At 44.4% G+C, this 18,582-nt stretch overlaps 1 protein-coding gene across 1 annotated transcript in view; it reads right to left on the reverse strand.

Moving 5' to 3' along the window:
- The window catches only part of LOC120979510 (beta-1,3-galactosyltransferase 2-like), a 123,939-nt gene extending 118,873 nt beyond the window's left edge, over window positions 1-5,066 (reverse strand). The window contains exon 1 of the mRNA XM_040408304.1: window positions 4,985-5,066. The gene's annotated coding sequence lies outside the window, so the exon portion shown is untranslated. The remainder of the gene's footprint in view (window positions 1-4,984) is intronic.
- Between the last annotated feature and the right edge of the window lie 13,516 nt (window positions 5,067-18,582).

The following is an 18,582-nucleotide window of genomic DNA, read 5'->3' on the forward strand; positions in this document are numbered from 1 at the left end:
TTTATGGGCAACCTCTAAGGCGGTCCTCAGAGGTCATATCATCAACTACATACGCCTGAAATGCAAAAACGCTGAAAAATTCTCCTCCCTACACAGAGATCTACTCAAAGCTTAACAGTCATATATACATTCCCCTTCCTCTTATACCAAACGAGTATATGAAGAAACCAAACAGGTACTAGAATCATTTGTCCAAAGCCCGGCAGTTTGGCTGACACGGCTGGATCAAAATAGATACTACAGAGAAGCAAACAGTCCCAAAACCGTACTAAACATGTACCGTACATATCCACTCCCTGTACGACCCTGCCTCTACAAGTACAACCACTGAGACAGGGAAGATTAGGGATATATTTCACTCGTACTATGAGGATCTTTACAGGGCTGCCCCAACAGATCCGGACAAGAGAGCCTCCTTTCTCGATTCTCTTCACCTTTCCACTCTTACTGAGGACCAGAGGACAGACCTAGACGCAGCTATCATGGAAACTGAGGTGCAAAATGTGATCTTTTTCTTGCCCAATAACAAGGCCCCAGGTCCTGACAGGCTCAATAACAAGGCCCCAGATCCTGACAGGCTCTGTAATGAATATTACAAAATGCTCAACCCTGAAATCATCCCTATACTGACTCAGCTGTATAATGCAATATGTACACAACATGCTATAGTACTTGTTTCTAGACTCCAGGACAATACTGATTCCCAAGCCCAACAAGGATGGGTCACAGCCACAATCTTATAGACCCATATCCCTTTTGAATAGTGATTACAAATTCTTGGTGAAAATTCTTTCTAACAGACTACACAACATTCTCCCCAGAATCATACACCCCTCCCAGAGAGGATTAATTAAATCTAGACAATCTGTCAAAAACATCAGGGCAGCCATAGCTGCTACCCTTGAGACAAGATAATAATGCCCCCCCACCCTACTACTAAGTCTAGATGCCGAAAAGGCTACAACACCCCCTATCTAGACATTTTTAGGGGTACCAGGCTGGGATACCCTCCTTCCCCTCTGCTTTTTAATATCTCTTTAGATCCCCTTCTACATTATCTACAACTACTCAACACCTCTCTGCAAGACGACCATCTTCCAGTCGCCCTGGCCGCATTTGCCAATGATATACTGTTAATTGTTAAACACCTAGAAACCACACTCCCACAAACACTACAAGGCCTTATAGATATCGGTCAGCTTTCGGGTTACACCCTTAACCTGGATAAATCCGAAGCTCTGCTCATTAAAGGGCCCACAAGACCAAGATGGACTGCTCCTTTCCCCTTTCAATGGCGCTCGCTCTCTATATCATACCTGGGGGTACAGATCACCAAATCACCTGGTAAGCTATATAATGCAAATATTGCACCCTATGTATGTAGGACACACTAGCAGGCTGGTCGTACATGGCGTGGGCATACCTTCTTAAGATGGTAGAATTTCTCCGCCTGCTATATCTTCAACATTCCCTACCAGTATATTTACGCCCCAGACATGAGAAGAAAATTAACTGCTTATACCGCAAATTTATCTGGCATGGTTGTTGCCCCAGGATACCTTATATTATTTTACAAAAATCTAAGCTGAACAGGGGGGTTGAACTTTCCCAACATCAAGGCTTATAATAACGCAGCTCTGATGAGAAAAGCAATAGACTGGATACATCATACATCCATGTTCTCAAACGGGTGTCAGGAACAGGCCTTTATACCCAGACTGGCTCTGACCAATTTACTCCATACCAAATATGGTGAGATTCCTGTGCGGGCCAGAGAGAACATCCTACTGATGTGGACCTGCCGGGCTTGGCAAAAGATGAGGCTTCTCAAAAACTTATACCCTCATTGCTCATTACAAATGACTCTCCTGACAAACCCACGTTTCCAAGCAGGGTCACCCCATAGGGATTTCTATGACTGACATAAGGGAGAACTAACTCTGATTAGTCACTTGGTGGACCACACCACACACAACATTCTACCATTTGAAGATCTTAAATCTAAATACCCCAACATTTGTTTTAATTTCTTTCCCTATTTACAAGCTAACAGCTATCTCTAGAAATTACTGCCCAACTTAAAGGGAACATGTCAGTCACCTCTACTATGCTACCCTCACTGAGCATTTCTAAATGTTCATTGTGTTACCCTAAACATATAAATTGCACTATTCATTTCATTTGCAGGCAAATTCAATAACTATTATGCATTTTTGTACTTCCCGCCTTTTATGCAATTTAACATAAAGAGTCATATCTTTCTTGTGTGACCAGAGAAGAGTCATATTTTCAAGCTCTGACTCATCTCAGGTTAATTTGCATATGTATCAAATCGTTTTTTTTACACAATAAAAGCACACAGAGCTATGGGGACTGGATATTGCGGATGTGCTAGCGGCCATCTAGCAACTCATGTCCTCAGCTCTATACCCAAAATCCAGGTGACAGGTTCCCTTTAACCACCCAAGAATGGAGCCCAGCTCTAAAGGCTTCCCTCAAACATAACCCTACCATAAGGGGACATACCACTAGCTACTATAAATTTCTACACACCCCTCTGGACTATGGTATGGGTGAATGGGCAATAGCTAAATGGCTCAAGGACATCCCGCAGTTAACGATGTCCACCCTATATTAGGCTCTGTAACGCAATCTTCATTATTTGCCATCCAGCCACTACAGGGAGATGACCCTACAGATTTATCACCGGGCATATATCTCTCCAGTTCGGAGCCCGTAGGGGCATCTTTGAATCTGACAACTGCTTCCGGTGTAAAGAGACAGGAGCAGACATTTTCCATTGTTTGTGGCTGTGCCCGGTGATACAATCTTTCTGGCATAAAATCTACATGTTTACCACCACCCATTTGAAATCAGCAGCACCTCTGAATCCTGTATAGGCCATCTTTGGATACATTGACCCGACTAATACACGGTGCACCCCTGGTAGTAGGAAATTGTTATGTCTGATAGCAGCAGCAGGAATCAAGACTATCCTCCACACGTGGATTGACCCCACACCCCCACTGTTTAAGTTATTTCTTGAGAAAGTCTTCTTCATAATGAAGATGGACTGGGTAGAGGCGTACAGCATACATATTAGGACATCCTCAGACATCATCCACAACTCCCTCCTCCGTCAGGCAAAACTCCATCAGTCCTCCTCCTTCAGACTAAACTCCCTCCTTCGTCAGCCAAAACTCCATCAGTCCGCCTCCCTCAGACCAAACTCCCTCCTCTGTCAGGCTAAACTCCCTCTCAGTCAGCCTAAACCCCCTCCTCCTTCAAACGTCAGCCAAAACTTCCTCCTCCTTCAGACGTCAGCCAAAAATCCCTCTCCCCTAACTCAAAACTCCCTCGTCAGTCAAAAAATACCTCCTCCATCAGCCCTCAGCCCAAACTCCATCAGCCGTCAGGGGTCAGACATCAGGTGTCAGCCCTCAGCCTAAATTCCATCAGCCGTAGTAATAGAATGTAAAATACGGTATGTTTACAGCAAGCGCTGGCACCACAGACCATTATCTTCACACATTATATATATATATTATGGACACTAATACAGGCACCAGTACTGGATACAAGTTTCCTTGGTGTATAATGGAGGCACGCCGTGTTCAGCCGCTGACATACAAGGGCTTCTCTCCAGCACACATTACATCAGCAGCCGTTAGAGACTGCTTCGCCTACAAGTGAATGAGATTCCTTTCCTAACAGCAGATGACTCCATAGTTCAGGGGTTAGAGCGCTGGTCTTGTAAACCAGGGGTCACGAGTTCAAATCTCCCTGGCACATTCACAATTTTTTTTGTCTGTTGCTGCCTTCCTGGAAAAATGGATTCAAATGGAAAATCTGCTAAAAAAAATTAAAAATTTCACCTCCATTTCCTTTAATTCTTGTGAAATACGTAATGGGTTAACAAAGTTTGTAAAATCAGAATAGTTTCAGGGCTGTAGGTTCTAAAATGGTCATTTATGGGTGTTTTCTACGTAAGCCTCACTAGCAGTCTTCGTTACTGAATTGGTCCTTAAAAAGTGGGTTTTGGAATTTTTTTTAACAATTTTAAAAATTGCTTCTAAAATTCTAAGCCTTCTAACGTCCTAAAAAACTAAAATGACATTTACAAAATGATAGCAACATAAAGTAGACAATAATTAATAACTATTTTGTGAGGTATCACTATCTGTCTTAAAGGCAGAGAAATATAAATTTTGAAAATAGCTAATCTTTTAATTTTCAGTAAATTTGGGATTTTGTTATTTATTAGTAAAGATAAAGCATATTAACTCAAATTTACCCCTAACATGAAGTTTGATGTGTCATGAGAAAACAATCTCAGAATTGCTTGGATAAGAAAGTATTCCAAAGTGACATAGATTTGCAAAATTTGACTGTGTGGGGATGGTGAAAAATGACTGTGTCCTGAAGGGGTTAATACATCTGCTAAAATGTGAGTGTATTCCAGCCAACTTTCATGTATAATAGGATTAATAGGTAACAGTTTGTAGCCAGCTCACCCTCCCTTGAGCTCCCATAGACCAGCATCTCAGAATCTGAAAAACAGTGAAAAAGCTCAAAACGCGTAGACTTTCTGTGGATCTTTATGCATCCACTTGTTGTTTGTGGATTTTCTAGAAAAAAGCCCTGATTTATGTATTCTGAGAGGCTGGACTATTTTCGTCTATTATAGAATTAATGTGGAAATTTCAGCGACCAATTCTACGTTGCACACATCTGAATGGGGTTATTTATCCAGCAGGGATTTTTACACATATCCTATCATGTGTGAAGGGATCCTATGGCAAGAACCATTTCTGTGTCACTCTACCAGTAATGTCCAGCAGTGACAAGTCACACTTTAGTATTCGGTCCATCGTGTTGTGCCCCTGCTGTCGGTGGCATTAGTCAGAGCCCCTCTGAAGACAGGTACTGGAGAATGCTGCCCTGCCTCCATCCATCACATGCAGGCATGGAAGGGGTTACTCACCGTCGGTGGGACGTGCTGTCAGCTTCACCCCATGCCCACCACTGCCAGCTATTTACTTTAGTTGTAGAAGTGTACCTGCAATGCCGAGCCCGTCCCTTCTATGGAATGCCGCCCCCTGGCAGTGCCACTTACCTCCGCTGCCTTCCTGCGGTCTCTGCCCTCCGCTGCAGACCTCACCCCTTCTCCTGACCACTCCCGGCACCTTCACTGTAGGCGTGTGCTGTGCAGCTGAGTACAGCAGTCCTACAGACAGATATTACCGCATGAATGCTCTCTAGAAGCAGTATAGACTGACACCACGGAGAAGTCAGAGGGGACCAGTATGTTCTCACAGGCTGCATGCCCACTGCTCTGAGGGGGCACACTAGCTGTGCACTGGTCCTCTGTCAGCTTTGTAGTGGGCTCAGCTCACCCCTTAATAAAAGGTGGACAACTCATTTAAAGGGTTTCTGTCACCCCACAAAACTCATTTTTTTTTTTTTTGGATAGTTAGATTCCTTATAGCGCGATATAGGAGAATATAATAGTCTTACTTACTTTCATGCGGCCGATTCTTTATAAAACGAAGTTTTATAATATGTAAATGAGGTCTCTACCAGCAAGTAGGGCGTCTACTTGCTGGTAGCCGCAGCAGCAATCCGCCCCCTCGCCGTGTTGATTGACAGGGCCAGCCGTGATCTCCTTCTCCGGCCGGCCCTGTCAGTATTTCAAAAATCGCGCGCCTCTGGTCATTCGGCGCAGGCGCTCTGAGATGAGGAGGCTCGTCTCCTCAGCACTCCCTCAGTGCGCCTGCGCCGATGACATCTTCTCTTTCGGTGATGTCATCGGCGCAGGCGCACTGAGGGAGTGCTGAGGAGACGAGCCTCCTCATCTCAGAGCGCCTGCGCCGAATGACCAGAGGCGCGCGATTTTTGAAATACTGACAGGGCCGGCCGGAGGAGGAGATCACGGCTGGCCCTGTCAATCAACACGGCGAGGGGGCGGATTGCTGCTGCGGCTACCAGCAAGTAGACGCCCTACTTGCTGGTAGAGCCCTCATTTACATATTATAAAACTTTGTTTTCTAAAGAATCGGCCGCATGAAAGTAAGTAAGACTATTATATTCTCCTATATCGCGCGATAAGGAATCTAACTATCCAAAAAAAAAAAAAAAGAGTTTTGTGGGGTGACAGAAACCCTTTAACCACCTCCGGACCGCTGTACGCACAGACGCGTCCTGGAGGTGGTTGATTCATTCCGAGTGGACGCATATACGCGTCATCTCGCGAGACGCGAGATTTCCTGTGAACGCGCGCACACAGGCGCGCGCGCTCACAGGAACGGAAGGTAAGAGAGTTGATCTCCAGCCTGCCAGCGGCGATCGTTCGCTGGCAGGCTGGAGATGTGTTTTTTTTAACCCCTAACAGGTATATTAGACGCTGTTTTGATAACAGCGTCTAATATACCTGCTACCTGGTCCTCTGGTGGTCCCCTTTGTTTGGATCGACCACCAGAGGACACAGGTAGCTCAGTAAAGTAGCACCAAGCACCACTACACTACACTACACCCCCCCCCGTCACTTATTAACCCCTTATTAGCCCCTGATCACCCCATATAGACTCCCTGATCACCCCATATAGACTCCCTGATCACCCCCCTGTCATTGATTACCCCCCTGTCATTGATCAACCCCCTGTAAAGCTCCATTCAGATGTCCGCATGATTTTTACGGATCCACTGATAGATGGATCGGATCCGCAAAACGCATCCGGACGTCTGAATGAAGCCTTACAGGGGCATGATCAATGACTGTGGTTATCACCCCATATAGACTCCCTGATCACCCCCCTGTCATTGATCACCCCCCCTGTCATTGATTACCCCCCTGTAAAGCTCCATTCAGACGTCCGCATGATTTTTACAGATCCACTGATAGATGGATCGGATCCGCAAAACGCATCCGGACGTCTGAATGAAGCCTTACAGGGGCATGATCAATGACTGTGGTGATCACCCCATATAGACTCCCTGATCACCCCCCTGTAAAGCTCCATTCAGATGTCCGCATGATTTTTACGGATCCACTGATAGATGGATCGGATCCGCAAAACGCATCCGGACGTCTGAATGAAGCCTTACAGGGGCATGATCAATGACTGTGGTGATCACCCCATATAGACTCCCTGATCACCCCCCTGTCATTGATCACCCCCCTGTCATTGATTACCCCCCTGTAAAGCTCCATTCAGACGTCCGCATGATTTTTACGGATCCACTGATAGATGGATCGGATCCGCAAAACGCATCCGGACGTCTGAATGAAGCCTTACAGGGGCATGATCAATGACTGTGGTGATCACCCCATATAGACTCCCTGATCACCCCCCTGTAAAGCTCCATTCAGATGTCCGCATGATTTTTACGGATCCACTGATAGATGGATCGGATCCGCAAAACGCATCCGGACGTCTGAATGAAGCCTTACAGGGGCATGATCAATGACTGTGGTGATCACCCCATATAGACTCCCTGATCACCCCCCTGTCATTGATTACCCCCCTGTAAAGCTCCATTCAGACGTCCGCATGATTTTTACGGATCCACTGATAGATGGATCGGATCCGCAAAACGCATACGGACGTCTGAATGAAGCCTTACACGGGCGTGATCAATGACTGTGGTTATCACCCCATATACAGGGAGTGCAGAATTATTAGGCAAGTTGTATTTTTGAGGATTAATTTTATTATTGAACAACAACCATGTTCTCAATGAACCCAAAAAACTCATTAATATCAAAGCTGAATATTTTTGGAAGTAGTTTTTAGTTCGTTTTTAGTTTTAGCTATTTTAGGGGGATATCTGTGTGTGCAGGTGACTATTACTGTGCATAATTATTAGGCAACTTAACGAAAAACAAATATATACCCATTTCAATTATTTATTTTTACCAGTGAAACCAATATAACATCTCAACATTCACAAATATACATTTCTGACATTCAAAAACAAAACAAAAACAAATCAGTGACCAATATAGCCACCTTTCTTTGCAAGGACACTCAAAAGCCTGCCATCCATGGATTCTGCCAGTGTTTTGATCTGTTCACCATCAACATTGCGTGCAGCAGCAACCACAGCCTCCCAGACACTGTTCAGAGAGGTGTACTGTTTTCCCTCCTTGTAAATCTCACATTTGATGATGGACCACAGGTTCTCAATGGGGTTCAGATCAGGTGAACAAGGAGGTCATGTCATTAGATTTTCTTCTTTTATACCCTTTCTTGCCAGCCACGCTGTGGAGTACTTGGATGCGTGTGATGGAGCATTGTCCTGCATGAAAATCATGTTTTTCTTGAAGGATGCAGACTTCTTCCTGTACCACTGCTTGAAGAAGGTGTCTTCCAGAAACTGGCAGTAGGACTGGGAGTTGAGCTTGACTCCATCCTCAACCCGAAAAGGCCCCACAAGCTCATCTTTGATGATACCAGCCCAAACCAGTACTCCACCTCCACCTTGCTGGCGTCTGAGTCGGACTGGATCTCTCTGCCCTTTACCAATCCAGCCACGGGCCCATCCATCTGGCCCATCAAGACTCACTCTCATTTCATCAGTCCATAAAACCTTAGAAAAATCAGTCTTGACGTTTCAGCTTGTGTGTCTTGTTCAGTGGTGGTCGTCTTTCAGCCTTTCTGACCTTGGCCATGTCTCTGAGTATTGCACACCTTGTGCTTTTGGGCACTCCAGTGATGTTGCAGCTCTGAAATATGGCCAAACTGGTGGCAAGTGGCATCTTGGCAGCTGCACGCTTGACTTTTCTCAGTTCATGGGCAGTTATTTTGCGCCTTGGTTTTTCCACACGCTTCTTGCGACCCTGTTGACTATTTTGAATGAAACGCTTGATTGTTCAATGATCACGCTTCAGAAGCTTTGCAATTTTAAGAGTGCTGCATCCCTCTGCAAGATATCTCACTATTTTTGACTTTTCTGAGCCTGTCAAGTCCTTCTTTTGACCCATTTTGCCAAAGGAAAGGAAGTTGCCTAATAATTATGCACACCTAATATAGGGTGTTGATGTCATTAGACCACACCCCTTCTCATTACAGAGATGCACATCACCTAATATGCTTAATTGGTAGTAGGCTTTCGAGCCTATACAGCTTGGAGTAAGATAACATGCATAAAGAGGATGATGTGGTCAAAATACTCATTTGCCTAATAATTCTGCACGCAGTGTAGACTCCCTGATTACCCCCCTGTCATTGATCACCCCCCTGTCATTGATCACCCCCCTGTCATTGATCACCCCCCTGTCATTGATCACCACCCCTGTCATTGATCACCCCCCCTGTCATTGATCACCCCCCCTGTCATTGATCACCCCCCCTGTCATTGATCACCCCCCCTGTCATTGATCACCCCCCCTGTCATTGATCACCCCCCCTGTCATTGATCACCCCCCCTGTCATTGATCACCCCCCCTGTCATTGATCACCCCCCTGTCATTGATCACCCCCCTGTCATTGATCAACCCCCCTGTCATTGATCACCCCCCTGTCATTGATCACCCCCCTGTCATTGATCACCCCCCTGTAAGGCTCCATTCAGACATTTTTTTGGCCCAAGTTAGCGGAATTTTTTTTTTTTTTTCTTACAAAGTCTCATATTCCACTAACTTGTGACAAAAAATTAAATCTCACATGAACTCCCCATACCCCTCACGGAATCCAAATGCGTAAAATTTTTTAGACATTTATATTCCAGACTTCTTCTCACGCTTTAGGGCCCCTAGAATGCCAGGGCAGTATAAATACCCCACATGTGACCCCATTTCGGAAAGAAGACACCCCCAGGTATTTCGTGAGGGGCATATTGAGTCCATGAAAGATTGAAATTTTTGTCCCAAGTTAGCGGAACGGGAGACTTTGTGAGAAAAAAATAAAAAATATCAATTTCCGCTAACTTGTGCCAAAAAAAAAAAATTTCTATGAACTCGCCATGCCCCTCATTGAATACCTTGGGGTGTCTTCTTTCCAAAATGGGGTCACATGTGGGGTATTTATACTGCCCTGGCATTCTAGGGGCCCCAAAGCGTGAGAAGAAGTCTGGTATCCAAATGTCTAAAAATGCCCTCCTAAAAGGAATTTGGGCCCCTTTGCGCATCTAGGCTGCAAAAAAGTGTCACACATCTGGTATCGCCGTACTCAGGAGAAGTTGGGGAATGTGTTTTGGGGTGTCATTTTACATATACCCATGCTGGGTGAGATAAATATCTTGGTCAAATGCCAACTTTGTATAAAAAAATGGGAAAAGTTGTCTTTTGCCAAGATATTTCTCTCACCCAGCATGGGTATATGTAAAAAGACACCCCAAAACACATTCCCCAACTTCTCCCGAGTACGGAGATACCAGATGTGTGACACTTTTTTGCAGCCTAGGTGGGCAAAGGGGCCCATATTCCAAAGAGCACCTTTCGGATTTCACTGGTCATTTACCTACTTACCACACATTTGGGCCCCTGGAAAATGCCAGGGCAGTATAACTACCCCACAAGTGACCCCATTTTGGAAAGAAGACACCCCAAGGTATTCTGTGAGGGGCATGGCGAGTTCCTAGAATTTTTTATTTTTTGTCACAAGTTAGTGGAAAATGATGATTTTTTTTTTTTTTTTTTCATACAAAGTCTCATATTCCACTAACTTGTGACAAAAAATAAAAACTTCCATGAACTCACTATGCCCATCAGTGAATACCTTGGGGTCTATTCTTTCCAAAATGGGGTCACTTGTGGGGTAGGTATAATGCCCTGGTATTTTAGGGGCCCAAATGTGTGGTAAGGAGTTTGAAATCAAATTCTGTAAAAAATGACGAGTGAAATCCGAAAGGTGCTCTTTGGAATATGGGCCCCTTTGCCCACCTAGGCTGCAAAAAAGTGTCACACATCTGGTATCTCCGTACTCAGGAGAAGGTGGAGAATGTGTTTTGGGGTGTCATTTTACATATACCCATGCTGGGTGAGATAAATATCTTGGTCAAATGCCAACTTTGTATAAAAAAATGGGAAAAGTTGTCTTTTGCCAAGATATTTCTCTCACCCAGCATGGGTATATGTAAAAAGACACCCCAAAACACATTCCCCAACTTCTCCTGAGTACGGAGATACCACATGTGTGGCACTTTTTTGCAGCCTAGGTGGGCAAAGGGGCCCATATTCCAAAGAGCACCTTTTGGATTTCACTGGTCATTTACCTACTTACCACACATTAGGGCCCCTGGAAAATGCCAGGGCAGTATAACTACCCCACAAGTGACCCCATTTTGGAAAGAAGACACCCCAAGGTATTCCGTGAGGGGCATGGCGAGTTCCTAGAATTTTTTATTTTTTGTCACAAGTTAGTGGAAAATGATGATTTTTTTTTTTTTTTTTTTTTTTCATACAAAGTCTCATATTCCACTAACTTGTGACAAAAAATAAAAACTTCCATGAACTCACTATGCCCATCAGCGAATACCTTGGGGTCTCTTCTTTCCAAAATGGGGTCACTTGTGGGGTAGTTATACTGCCCTGGCATTCTAGGGGCCCAAATGTGTGGTAAGGAGTTTGAAATCAAATTCTGTAAAAAATGACGAGTGAAATCCGAAAGGTGCTCTTTGGAATATGGGCCCCTTTGCCCACCTAGGCTGCAAAAAAGTGTCACACATCTGGTATCTCCGTACTCAGGAGAAGGTGGGGAATGTGTTTTGGGGTGTCTTTTTACATATACCCATGCTGGGTGAGAGAAATATCTTGGCAAAAGACAACTTTTCCCATTTTTTTATACAAAGTTGGCATTTGACCAAGATATTTATCTCACCCAGCATGGGTATATGTAAAATGACACCCCAAAACACATTCCCCAACTTCTACTGAATACGGAGATACCAGATGTGTGACACTTTTTTGCAGCCTAGGTGGGCAAAGGGGCCCACATTCCAAAGAGCACCTTTCGGATTTCACTCGTCATTTTTTACAGAATTTGATTTCAAACTCCTTACCACACATTTGGGCCCCTAGAATGCCAGGGCAGTATAACTACCCCACAAGTGACCCCATTTTGGAAAGAAGAGACCCCAAGGTATTTCGTGATGGGCATAGTGAGTTCATGGAAGTTTTTATTTTTTGTCACAAGTTAGTGGAATATGAGACTTTGTAAGAAAAAAAAAAAAAAAAATCATCATTTTCCGCTAACTTGTGACAAAAAATAGAAAGTTCTATGAACTCACTATGCCCATCAGCGAATACCTTAGGGTGTGTACTTTCCGAAATGGGGTCATTTGTGGGGTGTTTGTACTGTCTGGGCATTGTAGAACCTCAGGAAACATGACAGGTGCTCAGAAAGTCAGAGCTGCTTCAAAAAGCGGAAATTCACATTTTTGTACCATAGTTTGTAAACGCTATAACTTTTACCCAAACCATTTTTTTTTTACCCAAACATTTTTTTTTATCAAAGACATGTAGAACAATAAATTTAGAGCAAAATTTATATATGGATGTCGTTTTTTTTGCAAAATTTTACAACTGAAAGTGAAAAATGTCATTTTTTTGCAAAAAAATCGTTAAATTTCGATTAATAACAAAAAAAGTAAAAATGTCAGCAGCAATGAAATACCACCAAATGAAAGCTCTATTAGTGAGAAGAAAAGGAGGTAAAATTCATTTGGGTGGTAAGTTGCATGACCGAGCAATAAATGGTGAAAGTAGTGTAGGTCAGAAGTGTAAAAAGTGGCCTGGTCTTTCAGGGTGTTTAAGCACTGGGGGCTGAGGTGGTTAAAGAGGACCTTTCACCGATTCTTACCCTATGAACTAACTATACAGACATGTGGAGCGGCGCCTGGGGATCTCTCTGCACTTACTATTATCCCCGGGCGCCGCTCCGTTCTCCTGCTATGTCCTCCGGTATCTCCGTTCCCTAAGTTATGGTAGGCGGAGTCTGCCCTAGCGCTGGCCAATCGCATTGCAGAGCTCACAGCCTGGGAGAAAATAACCTCCCAGGCTGTGAGCTCTGCGCTGCGATTGGCCAGCGCTAGGGCAGACTCCGCCTACCATAACTTAGGGACTGGTATCTCCGCCTACTATAACTTAGTGAGCGGAGATACCGGAGGGCATAACGGGAGAACGGAGCGGCGCCCGGGGATAATAGTAAGTGCAGTGAGATCCCCGGGCGCCGCTCTACATGTCTGTATAGTTAGTTCATAGGGTAAGAATTGGTGAAAGGTCCTCTTTAAGTGCTTGAGGAGGCCGAAGACCTCTTTGCCACATAAGAGAACACCAGTATTATAAATGGCGAGGACTTTATTTCAGACTTTGTTTTAGGGCTAAGGGATTTATCCCTTAATTAATATTGATGACCGCTCTGCAAAATAAATAATAAATATCAGTTCGGCGGGGTTCTGACAACCGGGATCCCCGCCAATCAGCTGTTAGAAGAGCCTGGATGCTCCATGAACGCCTCTTCCTAGGCCAGGGATGTCACCGTACATTGGTCCACTACCAGGCACTGCCACTATACTGTGTACGGCACTTTAAAGGAATGGCACATATCCAAAATACTTTTAGGAGTTCATTTTAAAGGAAATCTGTCAACAGTTTCATACTGTCCAATCTGAGGACAAATAAAATTGGTGACAATGACCCTGAGTAAAATGCCGGGTCGCTTTCTTGAATTTACCCAATCGTTTGCTAAAACCTGTATTGAGCAGCCCAAGCGTGAGCCAAGCACTGGAGTCCGCTCAATACGACAGCAATAAAACTGACGACAGGTTCCCTTTAAAAAGCTGTAGGAAAATATCTCAGGAAGACACATGTGTGTTTCAAACCAAAGGAAAGGTTTTAATAATAAATGATAGCACCTAAAGGACAACCTGAAGGCAATGGGACTTCCTGCAGCCCTGTAGAACATTTTAAGACCATTGTGGGTACGCCGCCATGCTGCAGTGAAAACCATGCGGCCCTGCAAGGTGCAGTAGCCTACAGCACCGCCATTACAGGAATTGTCCCGTTTCCTAAACTGATGACCTATCCTCAGGATAGGTAATCAATATCAGATTGCCGGGGGTCCGACTCCTGGCACCCCTGCTGGTCAGCTTTGTGAAGAGAAGGCAGCTCTCCTGCGGGTACTGTTTAACCACCTCCGGACCGCTGTACGCACAGACGCGTCCTGGAGGTGGTTGATTCATTCCTCCTGGACGCGCCGGCGCGTCCTCTCGCGAGACGCGAGATTTCCTGTGAACGCGCGCACACAGGCGCGCGCGCTCACAGGAACGGAAGGTAAGAGAGTTGATCTCCAGCCTGCCAGCGGCGATCGTTCGCTGGCAGGCTGGAGATGTGTTTTTTTTAACCCCTAACAGGTATATTAGACGCTGTTTTGATAACAGCGTCTAATATACCTGCTACCTGGTCCTCTGGTGGTCCCATTTGTTTGGATCGACCACCAGAGGACACAGGTAGCTCAGTAAAGTCCCACCAAGCACCACTACACTACACTACACCCCCCCCCCCGTCACTTATTAACCCCTTATTAGCCCCTGATCACCCCTAATCACCCCTGATCACCCCATATAGACTCCCTGATCACCCCCCTGTCATTGATTACCCCCCTGTCATTGATCAACCCCCTGTAAAGCTCCATTCAGATGTCCGCATGATTTTTACGGATCCACTGATAGATGGATCGGATCCGCAAAACGCATCCGGACGTCTGAATGAAGCCTTACAGGGGCATGATCAATGACTGTGGTTATCACCCCATATAGACTCCCTGATCACCCCCCTGTCATTGATCACCCCCCTGTCATTGATTACCCCCCTGTAAAGCTCCATTCAGACGTCCGCATGATTTTTACGGATCCACTGATAGATGGATCGGATCCGCAAAACGCATCCGGACGTCTGAATGAAGCCTTACAGGGGCATGATCAATGACTGTGGTTATCACCCCATATAGACTCCCTGATCACCCCCCTGTCATTGATTACCCCCCTGTAAAGCTCCATTCAGACGTCCGCATGATTTTTACGGATCCACTGATAGATGGATCGGATCCGCAAAACGCATCCGGACGTCTGAATGAAGCCTTACAGGGGCATGATCAATGACTGTGGTGATCACCCCATATAGACTCCCTGATCACCCCCCTGTCATTGATTACCCCCCTGTAAAGCTCCATTCAGACGTCCGCATGATTTTTACGGATCCACTGATAGATGGATCGGATCCGCAAAACGCATACGGACGTCTGAATGAAGCCTTACACGGGCGTGATCAATGACTGTGGTTATCACCCCATATAGACTCCCTGATTACCCCCCTGTCATTGATCACCCCCCTGTCATTGATTACCCCCCTGTAAAGCTCCATTCAGACGTCCGCATGATTTTTACGGATCCACTGATAGATGGATCGGATCCGCAAAACGCATCCGGACGTCTGAATGAAGCCTTACAGGGGCATGATCAATGACTGTGGTTATCACCCCATATAGACTCCCTGATCACCCCCCTGTCATTGATCACCCCCCTGTCATTGATCACCCCCCTGTCATTGATCACCCCCCTGTCATTGATCACCACCCCTGTCATTGATCACCACCCCTGTCATTGATCACCCCCCCTGTCATTGATCACCCCCCTTTCATTGATCACCCCCCTGTCATTGATCACCCCCCCTGTCAATGATCACCCCCCTGTCATTGATCAACCCCCTGTCATTGATCAACCCCCCTGTCATTGATCACCCCCCTGTCATTGATCACCCCCCTGTAAGGCTCCATTCAGACATTTTTTTGGCCCAAGTTAGTGGAATTAATTTTTTTTTTTCTTACAAAGTCTCATATTCCACTAACTTGTGACAAAAAATTAAATCTCACATGAACTCACCATACCCCTCACGGAATCCAAATGCGTAAAATTTTTTAGACATTTATATTCCAGACTTCTTCTCACGCTTTAGGGCCCCTAGAATGCCAGGGCAGTATAACTACCCCACAAGTGACCCCATTTTGGAAAGAAGACACCCCAAGGTATTCCGTGAGGGGCATGGCGAGTTCCTAGAATTTTTTATTTTTTGTCACAAGTTAGTGGAAAATGATGATTTTTTTTTTTTTTTTCTTTCATACAAAGTCTCATATTCCACTAACTTGTGACAAAAAAGACAACTTTTCCCATTTTTTTATACAAAGTTGGCATTTGACCAAGATATTTATCTCACCCAGCATGGGTATATGTAAAATGACACCCCAAAACACATTCCCCAACTTCTACTGAATACGGGGATACCAGATGTGTGACACTTTTTTGCAGCCTAGGTGGGCAAAGGGGCCCACATTCCAAAGAGCACCTTTCGGATTTCACTGGTCAGTTTTTACAGAATTTGATTTCAAACTCCTTACCACACATTTGGGCCCCTAGAATGCCAGGGCAGTATAACTACCCCACAAGTGACCCCATTTTGGAAAGAAGAGACCCCAAGGTATTTCGTGATGGGCATAGTGAGTTCATGGAAGTTTTTATTTTTTGTCACAAGTTAGTGGAATATGAGACTTTGTAAGAAAAAAAAAAAAAAATCATCATTTTCCGCTAACTTGTGACAAAAAATAAAAAGTTCTATGAACTCACTATGCCCATCAGCGAATACCTTAGGGTGTGTACTTTCCGAAATGGGGTCATTTGTGGGGTGTTTGTACTGTCTGGGCATTGTAGAACCTCAGGAAACATGACAGGTGCTCAGAAAGTCAGAGCTGCTTCAAAAAGCGGAAATTCACATTTTTGTACCATAGTTTGTAAACGCTATAACTTTTACCCAAACCATTTTTTTTTTACCCAAACATTTTTTTTTTATCAAAGACATGTAGAACAATAAATTTAGAGCAAAATTTATATATGGATGTCATTTTTTTTGCAAAATTTTACAACTGAAAGTGAAAAATGTCATTTTTTTGCAAAAAAATCGTTAAATTTCGATTAATAACAAAAAATGTAAAAATGTCAGCAGCAATGAAATACCACCAAATGAAAGCTCTATTAGTGAGAAGAAAAGGAGGTAAAATTCATTTGGGTGGTAAGTTGCATGACCGAGCAATAAACGGTGAAAGTAGTGTAGGTCAGAAGTGTAAAAAGTGGCCTGGTCTTTCAGGGTGTTTAAGCACTGGGGGCTGAGGTGGTTAAACAGAGCTGTTTAGTTCTGCTAACGGCACCAGAGCTGATCGGTGCCGATCAAGGTGTCAAACCTCCACTAATCTGAGATTCATGGCCTATCCCGAGGATAGGCCATCTATGTTGAAATTTTGCAATACCCCTTTAATTATGGGATAATTGCATATATATTGCCTCTGCTTTTTTTTCATTGGTTGGGAAGAGAAGTGGGTTGGGAAGGGGGGGGGGGCATAATGGAAGGGGATATTGCTAAAATTGGCTTGAATATACAATTCTTTTTTTTTTTAACTGAGCTTTCAAATAAAAAATAAAAAAAAACATGGAGTACTTGCATAATGATCTCTCCAGCATGTCATCAATACAGATCACTGTGTCTCCCTCAAAGTATAGGACGGTGATGCTGGTGACTACTGGAACAAGAAAATCCAATATTGCCGCCTACTTACTGCACAGCTTGTTGATAAGCAACAAACTGTAAATATTTCAATGTAGCTAAATAGGCAAAGTGCTTAGGAAAATGACTCATTGAAGACGCTAATGAATAATTACAGTGGGAATTAGTGCCTCCAAAGCTTTCTTTAACCTTTCTTTAAATGTGCTCGATGTTCTATGCCCCATTGGCATGCATTTATCAGTTATAATGAGAGTTCTCACAATAGCGTAGAGTTAATGATTTCATATTAAGACGGCACAATCCTGCCCATGTGGATAAATCCAGTAATCACTGCTCTCGGGTACAGCATGTTCAGAAGCAGGTTAATATTATATATTTCATACGTTCATGTAGAGACCTGTATGCATCACGTGTGTGCATTCTGCAGAAGAGACAAAATGTACACACAGTGAAAGAGAATGTCACAATAAGTAGTGACTGACACAATGGGCCAGATCTAGTAACTCAACTTTTGAGTAAAATTTTAAAAAGATGTCCCTAATGCCCTAATAATAGTTTTTCTAATATACTTTATTAATGGATTTTGTATTTTTATTATAGTTTCCCCTCCCTAAAGCGCACCATTCCTTGTGCGCTTAAAATTGACATTTCTGTACACCGCTGCTCAGCGGAGTACGGACTGTAGACACTGTGAATGGGGCCGCAGCAGCAGTGCGTACAGGCAGGAGCGTACATATTATGAATGGGGCCGCAGCAGCAGTGCATACGGGCAGGAGTGCACATTTTTTGTGCCAAGTGGTGTTTCTCATCCAGCCTTGCCACTTCCCTGAAAAAAGGTGACAGGGACTGTGGTCCCTCCATATTTATCATCTTCTACGCCAGCTTTCTAGCATAGAAGAACACTAAACTCTATGCCAGCCAGGGGCAGGAGTAGGTGTCAGGATAGGCGCACGGACTGCTGGGTGCCACGCCCTGGGTTTCCTTGACAATCCATAAAAATAGGCAATTTTTTCATGTGTCCATGAAAAAAAACA

Source organism: Bufo bufo, chromosome 9 (genome assembly GCF_905171765.1).
Source record: "Bufo bufo chromosome 9, aBufBuf1.1, whole genome shotgun sequence".
Taxonomy (NCBI): domain Eukaryota; kingdom Metazoa; phylum Chordata; class Amphibia; order Anura; family Bufonidae; genus Bufo; species Bufo bufo.